Here is a 7,493-nt window from a genome sequence, read left to right as displayed (position 1 = left end):
TTTGGTTCTCTCTTCTTGAGTCTTCAAATCTAGTAATTTTCTTCTGCATCTTTCATCCTCTCTCTTTGGTTGTTCATGCCATTTCATTTGAGTGTGTTCATTATACGATGTTGCTGATTAATTTTGGGTTGCAGATTGATTAAGTTGGATGTAACTTTTGGGTCTTGACTTTAGATTCATGAACTCGGTGTTATATTATGAGAAATTAATTGCCCTAAATTATGATTTTCTTTTCAAAATTGTTGAAATCATTTGTCCTAAACTATTCTGGCTTTCCTTCGTCAATTATTGATCCATGAGAGGGTGAGATTAAATCGCAGTATGTAAAATTGGTGTGGAAATATGGAAGAGAGTGGCTTGAATGCTTTAGGATTCAAAAGTATGACATTGAAGCCAAGTGAGTTCCATAACCTGCCCAATGGCAGTAGAAGGAAGGTCATATTGCATTTGCTGATAGAATGTGAAAATTTTCATGAGCTATAATGCAACTTTATTTTGAGATGCGAGTTGTCGTGGTTTCTTGGATGGGCCATTACAAGTAGTAGAAACAGATTGAGATAAAGAGATGTTGAAAGGTTTTAAGAGGAAGAGAGTAAAAGGAGATGCAGGGAAGAAGAAAGTTAAAAATAATGCAGGGGATTCAAAATAAGTGATAAATGTATGCTCTCTTCAATTCAATTTTGCATAAATTTGACTTAGGACATTTCAAATAACAAGTTGCCAAATCAAATAATAATTCTTATCTTCTTTGGTTAAGGTAAGATCAGATGCTCATATAATGTAGATAATCACTATAATACTTAGACAATATTCAATATATCAATTTAGGGCAAAGACTATTAGATGAGATCATGTATCTACTAGTTTTTCGTAATTAGCTTACACTTACATATCAGTATTTCCCACACTTTTGTTTCTACACGCATTTTTTGTTAATTAGTTTGGTAAGTATTAATTTTTTTGTTAATCAGTATTAAGACGCTATTTACATTTGCCCCTCACTTTCTTATCAAATCCCCAACAGACTTCACCATTAATACCATTTTTTCAATATTCAAGTTGGGGATACGCTCATGCCCCTATCACTAGTTTTTGAAGTAAGAAGCATGTTAACCAGTTTTGTAATAGAACAGGACCAGTTCTGTTTACAGAACTGGTGAACATGCTTCTACATGAAGTATACTTCATGTGAAGATATGTTTCTTTAGCAGTTGTTGTCTTTTGTAGGTTATTTTGATTTGCTTACAATAGTTCTAGCCCATTTTATTATCTCTATCTAGGTAGAGTGTATCTGCTATATTATCTATGTGCAGGAAACTCATTTTTGTAGCTGTCATACCACAGATAATTTTAAGAACTAAGAACCTTTTGGTTGCTTAATCATGATCTAGAACAATTTTGTCTCATACTCATAATACAGTCTAATTGCATAGTATTCTATCATTTGTGTTGTAATTACAGGAATATCTGTTTCAATTCTGTCAGTTGCCAACCTAGAGATTCCTATAAAAAGGCCATTGACAGTTGATGCTACAACTAAGATTCTGCAGACGCCACAACTAGAGTCTATAGGTATGATCCTTCAAACTCTGGATACTTCAAACTTGCTTACTCTGTTTAAGGTGTGAAAAATGTCATCAACAGATGCATTTGACACAAATATCGATTGATGTCTGTCTCTTTAAAATGAATGTTGAATGTTGTTAAACCGATTTAAGATTAAACGAGATGAAGGACGTATCGAGAAATGGGTTCTAAGAATAGCTTTTGATGATGAAGAACATCCATATCTCCCGAAGCATAATCTGTACAGGCAGAAAGAACAATTTAGTGATGGTTTAGGCTATAATTGGACTGATGGTCTTAAAGCACATGCTGCACAAAATGTACATAAAAATTGGGCTTATTTTTCGATTTTATATCCTTCTTTTCCGTGATTGTAATCACTTTTTTTTTGGTGTTTTAAAATGTTTCATGTTACAGATAAGGAGATACAAAATGTGCATGTTGCACAAAATTTAGTGATGGCTTAGGCTATAACTGGACTGATGGTCTTAAAGCACATGCTGCACAAATGTACATAAAAATTGGGGTTCATGATTCAGCTTATGAGAAACAGGTACCAGTAGCAGTAGCAGAAGGACAAATTGTAGCACCAAAAATAATTGATAATATACCAAAATTGGTAGATGTTGGAGCTGCTACAAGTAGGTGAGGAGTAAGTAAATGTAATGTTATCCAATGTTAATTGCCTTGAAGTAACAGTAGTATTAAGTACTTAAGTGTACAACTAGGTCCCTTAAATTGCTTAGATATTACAGGCTCCTTTTATGTATTTTTTCACATGTATTCTCCATAAAAATGGTAACTAGTAAAGGATATAAAAGTTATGAACTAACTATTATTGAATACACAATAAGACTTTTATACACCTGACCACTTAGTTATATTGTTGACATAAAGTCCTTCGGTATGTATAGATGTGTTATTAGTGTTAGTTTTCTTTTATCTAATATTAAAGGGCGGCCCGGTGCACTACGTGTCCCCGTTCAGCGAGAGTCCGGAGAGGGATCCCACCATAATTAGTAAATCAAAGCCGAGTTTTATTCTCTACAATCAGGTTTCAGCTCTCGCCTCTTTTTCGCCTGTCCAGCCCTAGGGCCACACCTCCTCTGTTTCCTGCAATTCCAGCCCCAGGGCCACACCTCGTCTGTTTCCTGCAATTTCATAGTGGTTGAATAGATTTAAGTAATTGGGAACTTGGGATTAAAGCTTAGTTGATGTATATAATGTTGTTTGATAATTATGTTTCTTAAATGCAGGGAAATATGCTGCTTGTGAGAAGGAATATCCTCCGTTTACTGCTATAGAAGAGGACGACATTGAAATTCAAGAACAGAATCTTCTATAAGATTCGAATAGTGGTAAAGTTTGGTTCTTTCTGTTCATTTCTCAATTCCATATTGTTATTGATCATCTGAATCTACCACGAAGGGTATTGCATCAAGGAATTGGGACAAGGGGTAATAGGGATGTAAGGAAGGGTGGATCACGAGTTCACAAGCGACATCGAATGCCAAGAGCTGAAGATTCTGATGATTCTCTTCTTGTGGATGAACTGGACCAAGGTCTTGCTATTCCTTGGGCTCGAGGAGGTAGCCCATCTGGTCCACCTTGCCTCTTTGGAGGACTAGACATGCATGGATCCTCAATATGGGGACTAAATGTTGCTGCATCTGGCTGGGGTCATCAGGGTGATACTGTTGCTACATTGACTTTTGGGATCTAAACTGCTGGGCCAAGCTCCAAAGGCAGAGCAGATATCCAACCATTACAAGTTGATGATAGTGTAAGTTTTAATGAAATAGGTGGCCTTTCAAGATATATTGATGCGTTGGAAACTTAATATCCTGTACATGTTGATAGCTTAGTGAATTTTCATAAATTGAACATTATAGTCACAGAATGTCTTTCCATTTTCAGCTATCAAGTGGGCTTACCATCAACTGAAGACAGATCATTGTGTTTTGAACGTTTAATTGAAGCTGCCTTATCAGTCTTCTTAGAGGGAATGAGCAACAAATCTCAAGAATCGACCCTTCCTGAACTTCCGAAGGTGAATAAAGTGGCAAGTGGTCCAAAGGCCTCAGAGTTAAAAGCTAGGATAGAAGCAGAGCAGCATGCCCTTCGTCGAATGAGGATGTGCCTCAGAGATGTTTGCAATAGGTAAGGACCTTTAAATAATTCTGTTCTCTTTTATAACTATTAATTCTATTGTTTCGACTTTGCTTGTATTGATGGATGGTCTAGATTCTAGAGGATAAGTAGTTTTGATTGGAGCAACCAACAGAGTTGATGCTATGGATGGAGCATTGCATCGTCCTGGTCGGTTTGATCGTGAGTTCAACTTTCCTCTCTCTATTGAATAGGATATTGGTACATTGATGTTTTGTTGATTAGTTGCAATTTGAGTTTTAGCTTATATGACAAACTTTGATAAATCAAGGGTCATGATTGTGACGGGCACCCTATTTGTCTGTTTATTGTTTTATTAATCACCAACTTGTTTTCATCATCAGAAGTAATCTGACAATTCAGTCTATTTTTTTGGTGCTCCCCTTATTCCTTAGTTTGTAGATTAAATTCAACATCTGGAGGAAGTTCTATGAATGTAGGCATGTATCTCACTCTGACGGCTTTTGCATGGTTCTCAGGTTAGATTTGCAGCTGGTTTTTAATTCCTTGTTTATCTTAGCAATCGATAAGAAGTTTGACTTATTCGCATTGTGGATGCTTTTCTGGTAGATTGTTTTGTCTGGGGAAAAGAATTGAGTATTATGCTTCATGCACTTCTGCAATTGCCATCTGATATCTTGTAATCATCTCCTATATTTCTGCTATTTGTATTGAATATTGATGACAAAATCCTTTCGTTTCAAAAGTAGTGGCAATGTACTGTGTTGCAATATTGAAGGGTATATGTTGATTCCAGTACTGTGTTGCAATATTGTCCCTATGGTCTTTTAATTAGAACATAGAAGATTTTTTGCCTCAGACACATTTTTCATTTTTTTGGTACTGCTAATTAGGTATATTAATTATAGGGCTTGCATTGTGTAGGTTGTTGTTTGTCCTATGGCGGTTGGAATGTTTGGCTATGCCATGTTTGTTGGAGTCACGCATCCGGCTAGAGCTTTTATATAGGATATTGATGCTAATTGTTTACCAATATGTAAATCCAAGCTATTGTGCTGTCCATGTAATACATTTTGTTTCTCCAAGTTGTGGCTCTTTCTTCTTAGTGAATTGAAATAGAACTTCGTTTTATAATCTATTGTTGAATTGTATTCTTATAATTAATAAGCAGAATATTATTATATAATGTAAATATTTTTTTTATCATGATAAAATCTTTAATGAGGGGTTTTTGAATCATTATAAAAGATTTAATGAGAAGATTTTTAATTATTACATAAAAAATTAATGAGAATAATTCTAATTATTATAAACAATTTAACGAGAAGAGTTTTTATTATTATAAAAATTTATGATGATGAAAATTAATCTCATTATATATGGTGATAATAAGAAGGTATTTTATTCTCATAATTACTTTTAGTAAGGGACCCCTGTAATGAAGGGAGCCATGAGAGTAATAATTCTCATTAAAAACTCTTTCATGAGAATATTTGGACTTTTAATGATAATATTTCTTCTCATTAAAAGCCTCTTTTTTTGTAGTGTATGCGGCAAAGTTAACTTTCAAAACTACCAATAATGCCGCAGAGTATGAAGCAATGATATGCGGATTGAAGCTGCTTAATGAACTTACGCCAGAAAGAGTGGTAATCTACAGCGATTCTAAACTCATGATAAATCAGATCACAAAAAACTATCTGGTGAAACAAGAAGATCTGGTCAAATACCATCAGATAGTCAGCAGATTGACGCAGGAGTTAACACACAAGGGAGTCGTCTGGGAAATGGTGCATGTTCCAAGAGGCCAAAACACAAAGGCTGATGAACTGGCAAAAGCAGCGGCGAGTAGAGAACCATGGAATCAAAAAGCATGCAATTTGGAGATAAGATCCGCACCGGCATTTGAACTCGATCAGATTATGGTCATTGAAGAGCTGGAAGATGATGAAGATTGGCGGATACCTATCCGCCAATATCTGGAGCAGGGAGATTTGCCAGATGACAAAGGCCTAGCCAGAAAGCTAATTGGACAATCAGCGAGATACTCAATTCGAGATGGAACTTTGTATCGAAAATCATATACATGTCCATGGTTGAAATGTGTTAGCCACAATGAAGGAGACTACGTACTGCGAGAACTCCATGAAGGAATGTGCGGCGCACATGAAGCATCCGCGGCGTTGGCAAGAAAGGTCAAGTTAATGGGATACTATTGGCCAAAGGTGGTGGAGGATTCTCAGAAGATGGTAGCGGAATGTCACAGCTGTCAAATCCATGCGAATGAAAAGCATGTTCCCGGAGCCGAACAAATCTCTATAATGACGGCATGGCCATTCGCAACATGGGGAATCGATATAGTGGGTCCATTCCCAGAAACGACAAAGAAAAGGAAGTATTTGGTAGTCGCAGTTGACCACTTCAGCAAATGGGTAGAAGCGGAGGCAGTAACCGCTCAAACACCTGAACGAATGATCGAGTTCTTACGAGAGAACATTATCATGCGATTTGGAATCCCGCAAAAGCTTATAACTGACAATGGAACCCAGTTCAATTGTGTCAAGTTCAAAGCATACTGCGAAAGCATGGGGATCAAGAATCATTTTTCTTCCGTAAACCATCCCCAATCGAATGGTATGACAGAGGTTACCAACAGGGCCATGATTCAAGGTATCAAGAAGCGGCTAGGTGATAAAAAAACAGGTTGGGCGGATGAGATACCCCATATGTTATGGGCATACAGAACTTCTGTAAAAGCAGCAACTGGCGAAACACCTTTCTCGCTGGTTTATGGAGCCGAAGCAGTCCTACCTGTTGAAATCAAGTCGCCTACAGATCGAATAATTTATTATTGCGACATACAAAATCCTATCAACATTAGAGATGCATTGGATTCTGTTGAAGAACGAAGAGAAAAAGCTTACATGCGAATGGCAGTGTACCGCAATAGAATCAAGAAATATCATGACAGAAGGGTGCGAAAAGTGATAATCAACGAGAACGACTTGGTCTTGAAAAAAGCGGACAAAATACAATCCAGAGATGGCAAAGGCAAATTAGGCGTCAACTGGATCGGACCATACAGAGTATTCAAGAAGCTGGGACCATCAACTTTTGAAATAGAAGAAATGAGCGGAAAAAAGCTCCCGCGCACCTGGAATCTAGAAAATCTGCGCCTATATAAACGGGCCGGGTAGTTCAGGGAAATGACGAGTACTCTTTTTCCTTTTATGAGTTTTTTCCCACTGGGTTTTCTGATAAAAGGTTTTAATGAGGCTTTGATCCCGCACATTTCATATACCAATGTAACAAAAAGTCTTTTCTTTTATCAATAAAGATATTCAATTGTTGCATACGGCGTTTGAGTGCGGATCCTTTTTAGGACAACCACTTCAGTGTGTTATCTACAAAAAAAAGGCGGGTAAATCGCGCAAAAACCTTATGGTTAAACTTAAAAACACATAAATGTGTTGCCTATTAAGAAAGGCGGATGCATGATTACGCATCACTCGCAAAAACCTTATGGTTAAACTTAAAAGCACATAAATGTGTTGCCTATTAAAGAAAGGCGGATGCATGATTACGCATCACTCGCAAAACCTTATGATTAACCTTATGATTATATTATTTTCGAAAGAAAAATTATAAGATAAGGCATAAAATTAAGCGAATTAACGAGTACTCAAAAAATTGCAAAAAGGGTCTGGCCACCCTAGCGGAAACGAAACTAAACTACGAGGAAATACAAATATGGAGTCGGCAAAAGGGTAAGGGTCACGTATGAAAACAAAGGGCAA

The 7,493-nt window shown here is 36.8% G+C and overlaps 1 long non-coding RNA gene across 1 annotated transcript; it reads left to right on the top strand.

Annotated features, from left to right (window-relative positions):
* Positions 1-1,326: 1,326 nt before the first annotated feature.
* Positions 1,327-2,875, top strand: LOC136222374 (uncharacterized). Its single transcript, XR_010685609.1, has 3 exons — positions 1,327-1,572; positions 1,984-2,119; positions 2,823-2,875. It is a non-coding gene; the product is annotated as an uncharacterized lncRNA (long non-coding RNA).
* Positions 2,876-7,493: the final 4,618 nt, after the last annotated feature.

The sequence above is a fragment of the Euphorbia lathyris genome, chromosome 3 (genome assembly GCF_963576675.1).
Source record: "Euphorbia lathyris chromosome 3, ddEupLath1.1, whole genome shotgun sequence".
Lineage (NCBI taxonomy): Eukaryota > Viridiplantae > Streptophyta > Magnoliopsida > Malpighiales > Euphorbiaceae > Euphorbia > Euphorbia lathyris.
The sequence above is the reverse complement of the archived record's forward strand: the minus strand, read 5'-3'. Positions and strand labels throughout refer to the sequence as shown.